At 39.7% G+C, this 19,952-nt stretch overlaps 1 protein-coding gene across 1 annotated transcript in view; it reads left to right on the top strand.

Moving 5' to 3' along the window:
• The window catches only part of LOC309478494 (uncharacterized protein), a gene marked incomplete at its 3' end in the record, with an annotated part of 405,172 nt that overhangs the window by 157,218 nt on the left and 228,002 nt on the right, over positions 1-19,952 (top strand). The window lies entirely within an intron of this gene.

Here is a 19,952-nt window from a genome sequence, read left to right as displayed (position 1 = left end):
TCTACCTTTTCTGTCAAAGATACTAGAAAAGGCGGTATCCTCACAACTATGTTCCTTTTTAGAAAGAAATGATATCTGCGAGGATTTCCAGTCAGGATTTAGACCGTACCATAGTACCGAGACAGCTCTCATTAGAGTTACAAATGATTTGCTCTTATCATCCGATCGTGGTTGTATCTCGCTATTAGTGTTACTTGATCTTAGTGCTGCATTTGATACTATTGACCACAACATTCTTTTTAAATAGACTCGAAAATGATTGATTGATTGATTGATTGATTAAACTTTATTGTCCTCAAAGGCAATTCTTTGTGTAGACAGCAGTATATACATACACATATAACAACATATAACATATAATGTTATATATATATATACAGTATACACATTTAACAACACAACACGCAAATTACAATAAATCATTTAAAAACCTAATTGCAGCAGGTATAAAGGAATTTCTATATCTATTTGATTTACACAAGAGGAGTTTAAATCTCCGTCCTGAAGGAAGTAGTTGAAGTTCAATACACAATGGATGAGTGACATCAGAAAGGACTAACTGGCCCTTCCTAGTCGTCCTATGCTCATAAATTTGTGTGATAGTCCTTAATTCGATCCCCACTCTCTTACTGCACATTGTAACTATGCTTGTCAACTTCCTCCTATTCTTGACATTAAGATTACCATACCAACAGATAATAGAAAAACTTAAAACAGCTTAGATAAAACAGGTATAAAACATTTTCATAAAAGAAACATCCATGTTGAACGTTCTAAGTTTCCTTAGAAAATACATACGCTGAAGAGCCTTTCCTCTAATGATATCAGTGTTTGCCTCAAATTGTAGTTTATCATCAAATACAGTCCCTAAATATTTATACTGTGTAACCACTTCTACCTGATGTCCCTTTATGGCAGAAGGCAACACAGGTACAGAGTTCTTCTTACGGAAATCAATGAACATCTCTTTTGTTTTTGAAGCATTAATATTTAAAAATGAAGCATCACACCATTGGATAAAATGATCTGTCACTGGACCAGAATCTGATTCATACTCATTAAGAAGAGACACAATCACAGAGTCATCCGCAAATTTAACAATGTGTCTCCCATTAAAAATACTACGACAATCATCAGTATATAAAGAAAACAAAAGAGGGGACAAAATGCAACCCTGTGGGGTACCTGTGGAAGACAACAATACATTCGACAACACTACATTGACACGTACTCTTTGGGATCTATTGGTTAAAAAATCCACCAACCAACGCACAATGTTTAAATCTAAATGAAAGTTATCAATCAATTTCTTTGCCAAGACAAAAGGCTGAACACAATTAAAAAGCAGAAGAAAAATCAATAAATAGTAAACGTACATGATTTTTATTGCCTTCCAAATGTCTTAAAATCATATTCAGTAGGGTACAAGTGGCATCATCAACTCCTCTACCAGATCTAAATGCAAACTGCATAGGATCAAGTGCTGACTGTGTTGAGGCTAAAAGCTAATGATGTTGGCATTAGTGGAATTGCATTAGCATGGTTTAAATCATAGTTATCTGACCGTTATCAGTTTGTAGCAGTAAATGAAGAGATGTCTCATCGATCACAAGTTCAGTATGGCGTACCACAAGGCTCAGTACTAGGACCTTTGCTGTTCACTCTGTACATGCTACCCTTAGGAGATATCATTAGGAAGCATGGAATTAGTTTTCACTGTTATGCTGATGATACTCAGCTCTATATTTCTTCACGCCCTGACGAAACTTACCAATTCACAAAATTAACGGAATGCATAGCTGATATAAAAAATTGGATGATTAGTAATTTCCTACTACTTAACTCTGAAAAAACAGAGATTCTAATTATTGGACAAAAAACTCTCACATGTAATAATCTAGAATACTGTCTAACACTTGATGGCTGCTCTGTTAACCCTCTGGAGTCTGAGCGGTTTTCTGGGCCCTGGAGGTGTTCTGACATGCTCTGACATTAGTGCTTTTTTCAGTTATTTATAAACATGTTAATGGCAAAGGTGTAAATTCACTCTATATAGCACAAACAGGGCTACCAAAATATGTGATCACCATGCATGTATATTTGTTAATTTTTAAGAGAATAATGTTTATGCGTGGTTATTGAAAAAAATAAAAATGAAAGTTGCTGAAATATGACCACAAAACTCATAATAAATATGTGTCAATAAGACTTTTGACTAATGGATGTTGTTCCTTCGAGTTCTGGCTTCAAACTTATGTGAAAATAGTCTTGCTTTATCGTTCACATAAAACTATACATTGATTTAAATTGATGTAAAACAGGTTTTGCTTGGAAAGCCAATATGCGAGGGGGGCGTGAACGAGGAGTGGTTTACACCTGAAAATACAATGTCCCACCCACTCTGCATAATTAGCCATTCATTCAGGTGTGACACTGACTGAGCCACAATGCAAGGACAAAAGATATATTTAGATTTTGCTTACATCTATCTTGTAAATATGTTTTGCTATTTTATTAAAAAGGTTACAATTACAACAATAATTACAATTTCAACAATATTTCAAGTGTACTCTTTCTTTGTAAAAAAAAATGATTATAGGCCTACATTTTATCTATGTATTCATTAGTTTTAATATAGCCAACATTGGAACAGCTAACATCTTAGTTGATGACTTTATTTTTGACAAAAATAGTATTTTATATATATAGAAATTGCTAAACAAAAGCTTATTTGATGTGGCAGTATATTCTACAGTAAAAACTGTACCCAAATCTAGTCAACAAAATGTTGTCTTTCATATTTCGCCTGACTGTAACGTTGTTTTTATGAAATATTAGGGCATATAAATGTTAATTTGCAGTTTAATACGTTGCTTATACAAATAGCCTACATTTCGATTTTTACTCATCTCAGTATAGCAATACAGTTTGCTAAAACATCATCATTCATTCACACACGCGATTTAAATTTAAACTGTCTTTTTGCGAGCTGTGGTAAACAGCATCTCTGCCGTTCATTCATTCACAAACAGAAACGCGATTCACGTGAGAAGGAATAAAACTTACTACAGTTTTCCTCAGCTCAGTCGGATCCTTGCTCCTCGATATACCCGCACTTCTGAGGGACATTTTCCATTATTATTATTCCTCACAGCGCTGCGAGGCGGTGTAAACAAGTAATGATCTGAATAAACTTGTGTTTTCTCGAGCTGATATCGGGGCGTTCACAGGTTTGCGTGGATTGCCTCATTCATTTGCGTTTGAATAGCGCGCGCTCTCTGTGGGCGGAGTCACATTATTTTTGAATGAGCTGTAATGAGCTCGACTGGAATCGCTCTCTTTTAATACAGATTTCACAAGATGAGAATATTTGTTTTTTATATCAATTACTTCATTTAAAAGAAGTGAATTCAAGCTTCATGCCTGTGTGTCTGTATGCCTGTTTGACTGAGTATTCGCTGAGTTATTGTTCATTTTCGGACGCGTTTCAGAATGGACTTAACTGACAGAGAGAAGGCAGAACTCGCTTCGTGTTTATTTTTCTTTATTTGGCAAAAAGCACAACACTTTGTTTTTATTGTGAGTATACACAAAAATAATACACATTTAACAGAATCGATTGATGTATGAAACTCCTATGGAAAATCAAAGTCAACAGAGTATGTATGAGTTTCTTTTACATTGAAAAAAAAAAAGCAAGCTGGTATCGCTGGCGATACCGCCGACCTCAGGGGGTTAAGTCTTCGTCGTTGGTTAGGAACCTGGGTGTGCTCTTTGATACCAATCTGTCATTTGAAAGTCACGTGTCTAGTATCTGTAAAACCACATTTTTCCATCTTAAAAATATATCTAAATTACGTCATATGCTCTCATTGACAAATGCGGAACAATTAGTCCATGCGTTCATGACCTCAAGGCTAGATTACTGTAATGCTATTATGGGTGGTTGCCCTGCACGCTTAATAAACAAACTACAGCTGGTCCAAAATGCAGCAGCTCGAGTTCTTACCAGAACCAGGAAGTATGGCCATATTAGCCCGGTTCTGTCAACACTGCATTGGCTCCCTATTAAACATCATATACATTTTAAAATATTGCTGATTACTTACAAAGCACTAAATGGTTTAGCTCCGCAGTACTTGAGCAAGCTCTTAACGCATTATACTTATTATATTAATTATAATAATTATATATTATAATTCACGTCTATTGCGATCTCAAAATTCCGTCCAGTTTATAATACCTAGAATATCAAAATCGACAAAATCCTTTTCCTATTTAGCACCAAAACTTTGGAACAGTCTTTCTAACATTGTCCAGGAAGCAGACACACTCTGTCAGTTCAAAGCTAGACTAAAACATCTCTTTGGCCTAGCATACACATAACACATTATAGACTTCTGTAATTCAATGTTAGGTTGCATAGATTAGGTCAGCCGGAACCGGGAACACTTCCCATAAATCGTGATGTACCTGTTACATCATAAGAAGAATGGCGTCTACGCTAATATTAGTCTCTCTGTTTAGACCGAGGTTTACCGTAGTCCGCCGGATCCAGGCCGTATCCAGATCTGATGAAGGATCTGCGCCTGGACGCGATGACAACGCAATCCTGTGTCCACTAGTCTCTACCCTGTGAAGGCCTCTCTCCCCTCCCTTTACCTATCTACAGATAAAGCGTTGTCGAGATAATTCCGGTTCGCGTGGCTACGTGGAAGCGATAAAAATGATGTATTATAAATTTTAAGGCAGGACAAGTAGTTTGTTGAGGGTTGATTAGAAGAGAAGGACTACACGCCTGCGCACATATATTCAAACGCACATACAGTGGGGAGAATAAGTATTTGCTACACTGACGATTTTGCAGGTTTTCCCACTTACAAAGCATGCAGAAGTCTGTAATTTTTATCATAGGTACTCTTCAACTGTGAGTGACGGAACCTAAAACAAAAATCCAGAAAATCACATTGTATGATTTTTAAGTAATTAATTTGCATTTTATTGCATGACATAAGTATTTGATACATCAGAAAAGCAGAACTCAATACTTGGTGTAGAAACTTTTGTTTGCAATTACAGAGATCATACGTTTCCTGTAGTTCTTGACCAGGTTTGCACACACTGCAGCAGGGATTTTGGCCCACTCCTCCATACAGACCTTCGCCAGATCCTTCAGGATTCGGGGCTGTCGCTGGGCAATACGGACTTTCAGCTCCCTCCAAAGATTTTCTATTGGGTTCAGATCTGGAGACTGGTTAGGCCACTGCAGGACCTTGAGATGCTTCTTACGGAGCCACTCCTTAGTTGCCCTGGCTGTGTGTTTCGGTCGTTGTCATGCTGGAAGACCCAGGCACGACCCATCTTCAATGCTCTTACTGAGGGAAGGAGGTTGTTGGCCAAGATCTCGCGATACATGGCCCCATCCATCTTCCCCTCAATACGGTGCAGTCGTCCTGTCCCCTTTGCAGAAAAGCATCCCCAAAGAATGATGTTTCCACCTCCATGCTTCATGGTTGGGATGGTGTTCTTGGGGTTGTACTCATCCTCCTTCTTCCTCCAAACACGGCGAATGGAGTTTAGACCAAAAAGCTCTATTTTTGTCTCATCAGACCACATAACCTTCTCCCATTCCTCCTCTTGATCATCCAGATGGTCATTGGCAAACTTCAGACTGGCCTGGACATGCGCTGGCTTGAGCAGGGGGACCTTGCGTGCGCTGCAGGATTTTAATCCATGACGGCGTAGTGTGTTACTAATGGTTTTCTTTGAGACTGTGGTCCCAGCTCTCTTCAGGTCATTGACCAGGTCCTGCCGTGTCGTTCTGGGCTGATCCCTCACCTTCCTCATGATCATTGATGCCCCACGAGGTGAGATCTTGCATGATGCCCCAGAACGAGGGAGATTGACCGTCATCTTGAACTTCTTCCATTTTCTAATAATTGCGCCAACAGTTGTTGCCTTCTCACCAAGCTGCTTGCCTATTGTCCTGTAGCCCATCCAGCCTTGTGCAGGTCTACAATTTTATCCCTGATGTCCTTACACAGCTCTCTGGTCTTGGCCATTGTGGAGAGGTTGGAGTCTGTTTGATTGAGTGTGTGGACAGGTGTCTTTTATACAGGTAAGGAGTTCAAGCAGGTGCAGTTAACCCTCTGGGGACCAAAAACGCGCCCGCGCGTTTTGCTCGTTTTTTTTTTTAGCAATGAAAATAAACACTAAATGCTCTGTTAATTTTGATCTTTCATTTTCGTGTAATACATCAATCGATCCTGTTCAGTTTCTATTTTTTTTCTGTATACTCACAATAAAAATAAAGTGTTTTGCTTTTTGACAAATAAAGAAAAATTAACATGATGCGATTTCTGCCTTCTCTCTGTCAGTAAACTCCCGTTTGAAACGCGTTCGAAAATTATCTATAACTCCGCGAAAATTCAGTCAAACAGGCAAACAGACCCACGGGCATAAAGCTTGAGATCGCATCTTTTAAATGAAGTCATTTATATAAAAAACAAATATTCTTAGTTTCTGTAATCTGTATACAAAGAGAGCGACTCCAGTCGACCTCATTACGAGATGATTCACAGTAATGTGACCACTCCCCGGAGAGCGCGTGCTTTTCAAATGCAAATTCCGAGAACCATTTCAGATCTGTGAAACGCCCACATCAGCTGTAAACAAAGCGCGTCGCGAGTGAGACATTATAGCCTTTATGGAGAAAAGTTTCCACAGTGCTGATGAGGAGAAATATCTCCTGATATGAGCAGCAGATCGCGCTGAGGAGTGAGGTAGGCTGTTTTCTTTTCTCAAGTGTGGAATAACGTTATGGAATAACGTTAGTGTAGGCCTATGTAAACCGCAAAAAGATGAATCGCATTTCTATAATATGACTCGCGTTTCTGTGAGATGAATGAAGGGTACATATTTGTAAAGAGTGTTTAGCCTAAATATGAATCGCGCGTCTGTGTGTGAAAGAATAAACTGCTTTGCTATAGCCTACTGAGATGAGTAAAATCGACTGGAATATGTTGAAATAAAATGTATTTGTATAAGCAACGTAAATTAACATTTATATGCCCTGATATTTCAATAAAACAACGTTAGTCAGGCGTTAGTCACACTATTTTTGTCAAAAATAAAGTCATAGACTAAGATGTTAGATGTTCCATTGTTGGCTATATTCAAACTAATGAATACATATGATAAAATGTAGGCCTATAATCTTTTTTTTCTTTCTTTTTTTTTTTTACAAAGAAAGAGTACACTTGAAATATTGTTGAAATTGTAATTATTGTTGTAATTGTAACATTTTTAATAAAATAGCTAAACATATTTACAAGATAGATGTAAGCGAAATCTTAAATGGTCAATATAAGTATTCTTCTAAATACATTGTCCTTGCATTGTGGCTCAGTCAGTGTCACACCTGAATGAATGGCTATTCAGAGTCATTATGCAGAGTGGGTGGGACATCCCAGGTGTAAACTACTCCTTCACGCCCCCCTCGCATATTGGCTTTCCAAGCAAAACCTGTTTTACACCATTTAAATCAATGTATTTTTTTTGTGAACGATAAAGCAAGACTATTTTCACATAATTTTGAAGCCAGTACTCAAAGGTACAACATCAATTAGACAAAAGTCTTGTGGACACATATTTAATATGTGTTTTGTGGTCTTAATTCAGCCACTTTCATTTTTATTTTTTCCAATAACCACGCATAAACATTATTCTCTTAAAAATACAAACATCTACATACACATTGCTCGCATATTTTGGTAGCCCTGTTTGTGCTATATAGAGTGATTTTACACCTTTGCCATTAACATGTTTATAAATAACTGAAAAAAGCACAAATTTCAAGGCATGTCAGAACATCTCAAGGGCTCCAAAAACACCTTGGTCCCCAGAGGGTTAATACAGGTAATGAGTGGAGAACAGGAGGGCTTCTTAAAGAAAAACTAGCGGGTCTATGAGAGCCGGAATTCTTACTGATTGGTAGGTGATCAAATACTTATGTCATGCAATAAAATGCAAATTAATTATTTAAAAATCATACAATGTGATTTTCTGGATTTTTTAGATTCCGTCTCTCACAGTTGAAGTGTACCTATGATAAAAATTACAGACCTCTACATGCTTTGTAAGTAGGAAAACCTTGTTCTCCCCACTGTACCTATAGACTGAACTTGTAATACGCATGTGCACGCCATCTGCGTTCTCACTGGTTCGCGTTTTTGAAGTTTGCGAAGAAAGAACTTATGAGTTTTCTGTTAAAATGGTGTCGTGTTAGTGGCCCCTAAGTTAATAACTAATGATTGTTGCGACGGAAGTGAATCAATTCAAACTAACTTTAGCTGGACAATAAGTTTATTCTAGAGCTGCTATAAAGCCAAAACAATCTCTGTTACTTAAATTTCCTATTATCAATGTAAAGCTGCTTTGGAACAATCTACATTAAACATTAAAAGCGCTATATAAATGAAGATGACTTGACTTGACTTGACAAACATGAGTAAAATGTGTTAAAAAAAACTGCAAAACATGGCGGATATGCGCGACCGACGGTGAGGGATTTAGATAAAGGTTTGATTGACTAATCAAAGTTTAACCTGATAGAAAAATATTTATTTAATATTATCCGTGTTATATTCCATTTGTAATAACAATGTGGACTTTTATAAAGATCCGTTTGGCCATTAACTTTTAAATGCATCATCATTATGCATTAATATAAGGAGAGTCTCTGCATTAAAAAGACCCGAGACTGCAGATCAACATGCTTCTGCATTTCTCTCCGATAGAGTAGGAAATCAAATTAAATGAAATGTGGATGATTTTAACTGTGACAAGATGATTGACATATCAGTTTACTGTGTCAGGATGTGACAGAGAACAACCGGTAAAGCCGCAATTGTATGACTTAATAATTTGTCCCAAAGCTTGTCTACTCTTTTGCTACACACTTAAAAATATCTACTTTTTCGGTAACACTTTACAATACGGGTGCACTAATATGCATTAATTCATGCTTAACTAATGCACAGATAACCGTGTGTTAATGTATGACTCATGAAGAACTAAACCATTAATTAATGATTACTGCATCAGCAACTAATAAAGATTCTTTATGGTTAATATATTAAGTAATATATGAATTGTTATTAATTAAATGTGTCATAATGTATTAATAATATTTTTTTTTTTAAATCTATTAATTTCTTAATATATTTTATTAACTAAAAGTGTAAATTAATGCATTAATTACCACAATTGGTCAAAGCAATGTACTTAAACTTCCAGTTGTCTGCTTTAATTAATCATTAACTAATGATTTGCAAATGTATCATTATGTTATATGATAGATTAGATGGCATATTACTTAACAATTAGTTAATAGTCATGTGCCTCAAGTAAAGTTTGATTTTAGCCAGGTTTCTGTCAAACACAGCACATCTAGATTATAGTCAGTAATCATATTATTAACAATAAGTGTTTTTGAAGTAAGGGGTCTAATATTCAGCAACCCAAGCTTTATTATTTGCTCATTTGTATTATATCTATTTTTTATTTGTTGAACATCAATTAAATTTTTACCCTTAGATGGGTTTGTAAGTTTTTTGTAAGTCCTAATTCAGGGAACAGACACAGTCTCTATATGATCTCATATATTTGTAGTTCCTCCTCAAAAGCGCAATGGATTGTGGGCAATATAAGCCTTTATAGTGAGCACGGATCCACACTTCGAAAATCCACCGGAAATAGTAGACCATCCGGGGACTTCTGGCATACTCTTTTCAACATACAATGCTTTGGGACACACTTTTTTATTTTCTTCTTCTTATTTTTTTATTGCAGATATACATACAGAAACTACAAAATACATACATCGACCATAAAACAAACAGATCAGATAACAACAATATAAGAACAGATGAGGAGAAAGAAAGAAAGAGATGAAGAAAGAAAAGAAAAGAAAGACCTTATAATTTGAAATATATGTCCTTTGGGGGTGTTGAGTGTTTTAAGGTATTCAGTAATTTAACATATTTTACCCGTTCTCTCGTAATCCCGCTCTCCTCTCCTCCCAGTCCTTCAAACAATAACAATGATAATGAAGTAATACGACTTTATGATTAATATAGCTATCTGTGCACATCCCCGGGTGAAGGACGGTGCGCCTCCCACAGAGGCAGTCCCGCCCAGAAGCCCACACCCACCCAAACTTAGACTTCCTTTCCTCCCCCATTGTAAGACATATACTGTATGCAGCGCACACATCGAAAGGTGAAAAGAAGAGAAGGTCTTGCTGACCTCATTAAAGACAAGAGACAAGACAATAAATTTCATTATATACTCTAGTATCCAATGTAATATGACGACATTGAATATAATATCAGATACAACCAGATATTATCTACTTATCTTGATAAAAGAGGAGAGGGGCAAATTGTTTTGCGAATGTGTCCAGTAGATTTTTTGGCTATTGTAGTTTGTCTTTCATTGGATATGTGTTATCTTAGTAATTGAGTCCATTGTTTGATAGAAATTTGTTTTTGTTTTGTTTTTCCAGTGTGAGAATTGTTTTCTTGGCAATAGCTAGAGACAAAACAGGCACAGTGATGGGGTGACTGGAATGTTGCAGTTAAAAAGTGTTGAGATAGTTATGATGACTTCCTTCCAGAACAGAGGGACAGGTGGGCATAACCATAGCGCATGAAGATATGTATCCGGTGTGTTGAGAATACAGTGTGTGCATTTGTCTCAGCAAAACCCATTTTAAACAGTTATTTTTTTTGCATTAGATGAGTTCTGTGTATAACTTTGTATTGGACTTAATGAATATTTTTATTAACACTGAAACTGAATATATTTTTACATATTTGATTCCAGTAGTTGATGTCTGTGCATATATTGAGGCCCTGTTCCCATAACTGTCACGTGTCAGTGCTTGTTTGGACTTTCAGCTTGTTTTGATTTGTTCCTGTTTTCCTTTGTTCTTTTCCCACCACACCTTCGTTACCATGGTTACTGGCATTATCAGTTCAGTTGTATCACCTGTTTAGTCATCATCGTCAACTGTATCACCTGTGTTCTGTTAATCAGTGTAATCTGTGTTTGTATTTAAGTTCCGTCTGTTCTGTCAGTCTCTGTCTGTTATATTTGTGTGTTGCTACCTGTTCTGCTGTCCTGTCCTTAATTAAAGTAAACCTTTGTTTTAGAAAACATATCCTTGTCTCCGTCTGCCTTCCTGCAACCCACCGTAACAGAAAATCGGACCAGCCCATATGGACGACAGGGCTATATTTGTCGCCATTGCTCAAGAGAGCACAGAATTTTTCTCCTTTGTGGAGAACTTTGTTCGTCGAGCCGTCACTAGCCCCCTCGACAATGAAGCCTTCAAGCTGCTTTTCTGGATCGGGGCCAATTTCCACCAGGCCATCGACCTCCCATCAGCAGGTGTTTGGTGAGCGTTGCGTCCCGATCCAGAGAACAACCTCCATCACCAGCAGCCGTCGAGACCACCCTTCCAGAGTCTCGTCCCACCGAGACCACCCTTCCAGAGTCTCGTCCCGCCAAGACCACCCTTATAGAGCTTCTTCACGTCATGCCTGTCGAGCCCTTGGCAAAGCTAGCCGCTGCCTCACCGCCTGAGTCCTCAGCCACGATGGCCGCCGCCGCCACACCGCCTGAGCCCTCAGCCAGGATGGCCACCGCCACGTCAGAGCCTGTTCCTGTCCCTAGACCTGTTCCTGCCCCAAGAACTGTTCATGTTCCAAGACCTGTATCTGTCCCCGAGCATGTATCTGTCCCCGAGCCTGAGTCTGTTCCCAAGTTTGAGCCTGTTCCTGTTCCCGACCCTGAGTCTGTGCACGACCCTGAGTCTGTTCCCGAGCCTGAGTCTGTTCCCGAGCCTGTTCCTGAGTCTGTTCCCGAGCCTGTTCCTGAGTCTGTTCCCGAGCCTGTTCCTGAGTCTGTTCCCGAGCCTGTTCCTGAGCCTGTTCCCGAGCCTGTTCCCGAGCCTGAGCCTTTTCCTGAGTCTGTTCCCGAGCCTGTTCCTGAGCCTGTTCCCGAGCCTGAGCCTGAGTCTGTTCCTGAGCCCGAGCCTGTTCCCGAGCCTGTTCCTGAGTCTGAGTCTGTTCCCAAGCCTGAGCCTGAGTCTGTTCCCAAGCCCGAGCCTGAGCCTGTTCCCGAGCCTGAGTCTTTTCCCAAGCCTGAATCTGTTCCAGAACCTGAGCCTGAGATGGTTCCTGAGCCTGTTCCTGAGCCTGTTCCCAAATTCCCACCCAGCCTCCCTCTCCCATCTCCCATCATAACCTCCTCATCCACGCCTCCGCTGCTTCCTGTCAGCCCCTCAGCTCACCCTTATTCCAACCTTCAGTGATGTGGGGTCTGCGGTCAGCGGTGGCGGGTCTGCCATTCTCCAGCTCCATCATGGTCGGTGGATCCCCGGTCTCCGCCTCCGTGACCAGGACTCCACCTCGGCCTGTCGGTCCATTAACTCTACCTTGGCTCCCACCTCCCTCATCTCCACCGTGGCCCATCAGTCCACCAGCTCCGCTGGTCTCCCTTGTCCCTCCGGCTACACCTTGGTCGTTCATCGGCCTGCCCTCACCTCGGGACTACACTCCTCTGGCTTCGCCTCATCCCTTTGTCCCTCTGGCTCCGTTGGGCTCCTCACTCCCTCCAGCTCCCCCTTGGTCCTCTGTCGCTCCGGCTCCAACGCGGCCTTCTGAATCCCTGCCTGTGCCTCGGTCGCCAGAGCCGTCGGCATCGCCATGTCCCTCAGGATCCTCTGCATCGCCCTGGCTCGTCGGCTCTCCGTCTGCGTCAGTCGGCCCCCTGGAATCGTCAGCCCTTTCTCCACCATGGCTCCTCCCTCTGTCGTTTCCGTCATGGCCGCTTGCACGGTCGCTGAATGACAATGACTGAAGTAAACCTTCGTTTTGGAAAACATATCCTTGTCTCCGTCTACCTTCCTGCAACCCACCGTGACAGGCACAGAGCATGTTTTGTTTGCAGATGATATTAAATTGTATATTTTCCTTATTAATTTCGCTTATTTTATTTATTTTTTGCCAGGTTTTAATATGACTTGGGTTATTTGATTTATCCAGTGAAGGATTAAGGACAGTATTGAAATCCCCTTCAATAATAATGCTGGATTATGGGAAAGTAGATACTATTGAGAAAACTTTATGGAATATATCATCATTGTCATCATTGTCATCATATCGTGTTTGGCCTATATATGTTAGCTATAGGGATCTTCAGAGCAGAGTCCAATGCCAACCCTCCAGGACCTGTACTCTTCCAGAGTGAAGAAGAGAGCAGGCAAAATCATCACAGACTCCACTCACCCTGGACACCACCTGTTTGAACTGTTACCATCAAGACAGCGACAGATCACTGGCCACAAGAACATCTAGGCACAGGAACAGTTTCTTCCCACAGGCCATTTCCCTTCTGAACATTTAAATACCTCCCAAGGCATATTAGTCTAGATGGGAAGTGCCCAAAAAGTGAAAGTGAGGAGCATTTATGGGTACAAGTCGGGAACCGGCCTACCTTACATATTTCAAGGGTGCTGAGTCCAAAAAAACTGGTTCCCAAGCAAAATTTTGAGTTTTTGACCTTCTAATTTGCATATCAAAATGGCCGCCAAATTGCCTATCTTGCTCAGTCGTTGGACCATTTTCCCCTAGTTTTTTTGCAAGTAGGCAATCAAGATGAGGAAATTAAGTTTCTAGATCGATAGTCAAGGGTCAGAGCAAAGATATAATGGAGGCTCACTGCCTTTTTTATGTATATATTTATGCAAAATACCAACTTTTAAGGTGAAATTAAGCATTATTTGTGTCATTTTTTAAGGCCGACATACATATTCAATCAATATCACTCTTAAATGTTCCCAGTGTATATATGATATGTGATGTATTCCATATTACATAATAACTAAGAAAAACACCATTGCAAGTTTTTTTATGCAAATTAAGGCGAGACACTACAGGTGAATAGGGTAACATTTTTAACTAGCAGATATCACCATGAAACTTTCACAGTTGATTACCTACATTAAGATGAGAAAAAAAATGTATTACAAGTTTTCTGTAATTTAATGTTTAAATATGCAAATTAGGCAATATCTAATCAAATGTGCACTAATTTGCATATATTTAAAACAACGAAATCTGAGTATTGGATAAAGCCAGGTTAAAAAAGATTTTTTCATTGTGTTCACATATTAGATGGGAAAAAAAATACAGAGGGATTTATGGATATCTACTTTCGTTATCCTGTAAATCAGAAAATGCTGTCAATAGCCTTAAAAAAATGATTTTCGCCATGTTTTTTGGAATAAAATGTTATATAAATCAGGCTAGGAATAATATATTTACAAATCCCTCTGTAAATGTCTTCATAATATAACTAGGTACAAGACTGGAAAGTTTGGTGTATAGGTGCTACTGAAGTGGAGCGTCATCCATGTGGTTTCCTTAGTCTGCTTCCGAAGCCTTCACCGGCCCCAAGCAGGAGGACGGCACTGCCCGTCTCCGCCCCTTAGCCGGCCAAAACGCCAGGCTAAGCAGCACTCCTGAGATGGGCAGCTTGGAGTTAGGGTTCAGTTCTTCTCAGGAGCTGGTAGCAGGACCACTCCTTCCCCCGGTGGAGGGCCGGGGGAGAATCTTTTTTCTAAGAACTGATGCCCCTTCCTCCGAGCCCCAAGAGGCCATGGATGGCAGTGTGCGACGCTCTGCCTCGCCACTCTTGTCCCCCTCTATCACCAGACCTCTGTCAGAGCAGGCCCCCCGTGGAACACCGGTCCTTCCCTGGCCTCCTCTGTCAGGATGCGGCAATGACCGTGCCCCCACACCGGGTCGCTACGCCGCCCACGTCCGGACCGTTCATTCCACTTCGCTGCCCTACCGAGGGTACGTCTGTGGTTCCCATGACCCCGCTGGTTCAGTTCTTGGGAGCCTGGCTAGAGCTTCCCAACCTGTCCCGCTGGGTTGAGAGAACCACCAGGCTCGGCTATGCGATTCAGTTCGCACGATCTCCTCCCCGCCTCCGGGGAGTCCGTTACACTATGGTGGGTGGCAATGCCCCTGTTACTGGCGAAAGGTGCAGTCGAGATTGTCCCTCCAGCCGAAATGAAGTCCGGGTTCTACAGCCCTTACTTCATTGTACCGAAGAAAACCGGTGGGTTACGGCCAATCCTGGACCTGCACGTCTTGAACCGATCCCTTCACAGGCTTCCGTTCAAGATGCTCACGTGCTTTCATGGCTTCAGCCTCTCCCTGGAGAATGGAGACTCCATCCAAAGACAGTTCAGCTGATTTGGGATCAGTTCGGGGACGCACAGGTAGACCTGTTTGCCTCCCACGACTCGTCCCATTGCGGCACGGACACACTGGTGCACAGCTGGCCGCGGGGCCTTTGCAAGTATGCATTTCCCCCAGTGAGCCTTCTTGCACAGACCCTGTGCAAGCTCAGGGAGGACAGGAAGAAGGTAATTTTGGTTGCCCCTCATTGACACAACCGGACCTGGTTCTCCAAACTAGTCCTCCTCGCGACAGCACCTCCTTGGCCAATCCCTCTGAGGAACGACCTGCTTTATCAGGGACGGTGCACCCTATGGTACCCTCATCCCGATCTTTGGAACCTTCACGTGTGGCTCCTGGATGGGATGAGGCAGGTTTGAGTACCCAACCACCAGCGGTAGTGGCTACCATCACTTCCGCTAGAGCATCGTCCACGAGACATGCCTACGCGTTGAAGTGGAACCTCTTCGTCACCTGGTGCTCTTCTCGCAGAGAAGACCCCAGAAAATGCCCGATCAGTGTCGTGCTTTCCTTCCTGCAAGAAGGGTTGGGCCGAAGGCAGTCTCCCTCCACCCTGAAAGTGTACGTTGCCGCTCCTCGGCGAAGAAACATATCTGCATGGTGCCAGCATACTTCCTTATATACCCATGAGGTAAGGCGGAGTTACGCAATGCAAATTCCGCAGACCCATGGCATTTCTTTGCCAATGGCTCGTTTTATTTCTCGAAGATGAGAGGCTTTCTAAGCGAAACCCCATTCGTCGTCATGATGTAACGTCTCCGTTCCCTACTCAGGGAACGAGGGTTACATATGTAACCGAGACGTTTTACGCCCCCCTCTCAGAAGCCTTGGACATTTGGGACAATGTTTCAAAAAATATTTTCTCTAACTTCAAACCCTTTCTCCCATATTGTATGTAGTAGCAGCAACCATGTGTGGCCCACTATAGTCTTCTATCAAATAGCAGTTTTCATTGGTTCCATGAGAGTGGGGCCAGCCCATAAAAATATCTTAAATTTTAACGTCTAGTCGGTCCACAGTCTAATTCTGCTCTTTTTGGTTTTCAGCTATTGTTTTTGTCTGACTTATATTATGAAGTTTTGTCTGTGGGTCATAATTTGTCATTTTCTTTGCAGTTTCGTCTGAGATGCATCTGAAATCGGTCACAAGTTCACTTGTTCATTATAGTGAATGGCACATGTACTTTATGGAGAAAAGAGAAATGAAATTGAGTGAGCAGCTTAAGATGACGGAATTTGTGTGTGCCAACTATTTTACACCTTAAAAAATAATGACGATAATAACTTTATATGGTATAATGAAAATAAATAACTTGTTCACTTGTTCTCATATTCATGTCATATTTAATAGATAGTTCATTCATTTTAATAGAATAATAATACAAAAACTACAAAAAAGAATTAACACAATGATATAATTTTATTATTTTTACTTATAAATTTGCCATAAAAAGCAATAAATAGAGCACATAATACATGAAAGCTGTATTCCTTTCAGGGTTATCTGGTTTTGTTTATTTTTAGTTTTCTCCACATGGACTCTGTTTGTGTTTTCACCTTGGTTAGCTTGTCTTCATGGTTGTTAATTTGATTCATTACTCAGTTCAGGTGTGTGTTGTGTTCAGGTGTTCATGTCTCATTATCCTCTAACTACTTAAGTTCAGATCAGTTTGTGTTTCGTGTTGAGTCTCGTCTATGTGTAGTTGTGTGTTTGGATGTACCTCTTTGGAGTACTCTGTTGGAGCATTAAAGCCTAACTTTCGTCGTCGATTCTTTGGTGTTTTTGTTTTCCGTCTTGTTTGTGTTTTGCTTGGGGCTGGTGAATGCTTCGGAAGCAGACTAAGGAAACCACATGGATGACGCTCCACTTCAGTAGCACCTATACACCAAACTTTTGTACTTGTACCTAGTTATAGTTATATTATGTTATATTATGAAGACATTTACAGAGGGATTTGTAAATATATTATTCCTAGCCTGATTTATATAACATTTTATTCCAAAAAACATGGCGAAAATCATTTTTTTAAGGCTATTGACAGCATTTTCTGATTTACAGGATAACGAAAGTAGATATCCATAAATCCCTCTGTATTTTTTTCCCATCTAATATGTGAACACAATGAAAAAATCATTTTTAACCTGGCTTTATCCAATACTCAGATTTCGTTGTTTTAAATATATGCAAATTAGTGCATATTTGATTAGATATGGCCTAATTTGCATATTTAAACATTAAATTACAGAAAACTTGTAATACATTTTGTTTCTCATCTTAATGTAGGTATTCAACTGTGAAAGTTTCATGGTGATATCTGCTAGTTAAAAATGTTACCCTATTCACCTGTAGTGTCTCGCCTTAATTTGCATAAAATAACTTGCAATGGTGTTTTTCTTAGTTATTATGTAATATGGAATACATCACATATCATATATACACTGGGAACATTTAAGAGTGATATTGATTGAATATGTATGTCGGCCTTAAAAAAAATACACAAATAATGCTTAATTTCACCTTAAAAGTTGGTATTTTGCATATATATACATAAAAAAGGCAGTGAGCCTCCATTATATCTTTGCTCTGACCCTTGACTATCGATCTAGAAACTTAATTTCCTCATCTTGATTGCCTACTTACAAAAAAACTAGGGGAAAATGGCCCAACGACTGAGCAAGATAGGCAATTTGGCAGCCATTTTGATATGCAAATTAGAAGGTAAAAAACTAAAAATTTCGCTTGGGAACCAGTTTTTTTGGACTCAGCGCCCTTGAAATATGTAAGGTAGGCCGGTTCCCGACTTGTACCCATAAATGCTCCTCACTTCTTATAGAAGGCCATTTTTCAAAAATCCGTCTAGACTATATGCCTATACGTCCAATACTCTCACTGTTCAGTGCAATATCTTCTAAACTCAGGTGATATTTATATTTATCATACTATTCAAAATACTGTAAATATGTTCATAATCTATAAATGTTTATTCTGACTAAACCCAACAGTAACCTTATACTTTTATACTTTTTTCATATTTATTTTTTCATATTTTTATTTTTATTCTTAGAATTCTTATTACTATGTTTCTTGTTGTATTTGTCTTTGTATATGTGCACTGGAAGCTTCAGTACCAAGAAAAAATTCCTTGTGTGTGCAAGCACACTTGGCAATAAAGCTCTTTCTGATTCTGATGAATTATTTTATTTCGTCTTCTGGGTTGTCTTGTGTTTGCTCGGGTATGCCGGAGAAAATTAGTTTGTTGCGCATACCATGACACTGAAGATTGAGTATTGTTTCTTTCATTACATTGTAACAGTTCCGGAGTGTTTTCACTGTTTTGCCCTCAGGTAAGGGGGTTAGAACACCCATATAAAGAAGAATGAGTGATCTAGCTTTTAAGCAATGTGTTAGCTCAACTTGGGCACGGCTCTTTTAAATTAAGAGGTGTTTTGAGTTAAGGCTCAAGTTCCATGCCTTCTTGTGGTTACTAATCGAGGAACAGTTTGCCAATTTATATAGAAAGTGGATGTTTGTATAGAGTGGTTAAAATATCAAATTTGATTTGTTTACACGAAGATCTTGTGTTGGACAATAGAGCTGATAGATGATTAGTAAATAAGTTTGACACAGCTGTTGTAGCCTATTGAGTATGACCGATTGTTATTTACTGTGAGTAAATTAACATTGCATTGAGTGGCAGGGTTTTTCCTATTATAATTGAGCATTGATTTATTGTCCTCGTTATAACACTGAAATTGTTGATGTGACTTTAAGGTCTGTTTGATTAATTTGAATAATAAAAGCCGGATTTTTGTCTTGGACTTATTAATTAACTTGATCTTTATGAATTTGTAGTGTTATAGTGGATTGAGGTAGGCTGTGCGAAATGGTATGTCAATGAGTATTATTGAATAATCATTTGGGCTTAGGCTGTTTTCTGGCACTTTTGTTTTGGGGAGGTTTTATTAGAATTATTTTGGATTTGTTGTGGTCAATTAACTAATCTTCATTGTGTGAATTTTATGTTAGTCCAAAATGACTTCCATTCAGGGACTGAATGTAGAACTTTCTGAGAAGTTTCTAGATAGGTGCACCAAAGAACAAATCGCAGAGAGTCATGCAATCATTTTGACTGGGAATGATAAGAAGCGCAAGCAGGATTTGTTAAGAGCTGTTAAAAGCCAGTTGATAGCCAAGGGAATTCTGGTTGTAGGAGATGAAGCTGGTCTTGGTAAGGTAGCGTATCCACTGGTTGAGAGAGATTTAATGTCCATAGAGAAACAAACACAGTTTGAAACTGAGAGACTATCGTTTGAAGGTGAAGCTTCAAAATCCGTTCAGGTTGCCTCTTTTATGTTGCGGTATATGAGCCAGCCGTAACAGAGGGGAACAGACTATGATTTTTAACATGTGTTTTTTTTTATGCTGGTGTGTTTTATGTTTCATTTATTAATATATATCATAATGATCACTGAGATATACTGTGTTTCAGGAACCAGTGGGGTGGATGTGTTCATCAGTTCTGGTGAAAATGTCTCTCTGCCCTGTAATAATGCTCTTTCTGACTGTAAATCAACTGTATGGACCTACTATAACAGATTCAGTCATTCAGCAGCA

This window comes from Leuciscus leuciscus, assembly GCF_965113295.1.
Source record: "Leuciscus leuciscus genome assembly, chromosome: 1".
NCBI lineage: Eukaryota > Metazoa > Chordata > Actinopteri > Cypriniformes > Leuciscidae > Leuciscus > Leuciscus leuciscus.
This window is presented reverse-complemented; position numbering and strand designations above follow the sequence as displayed.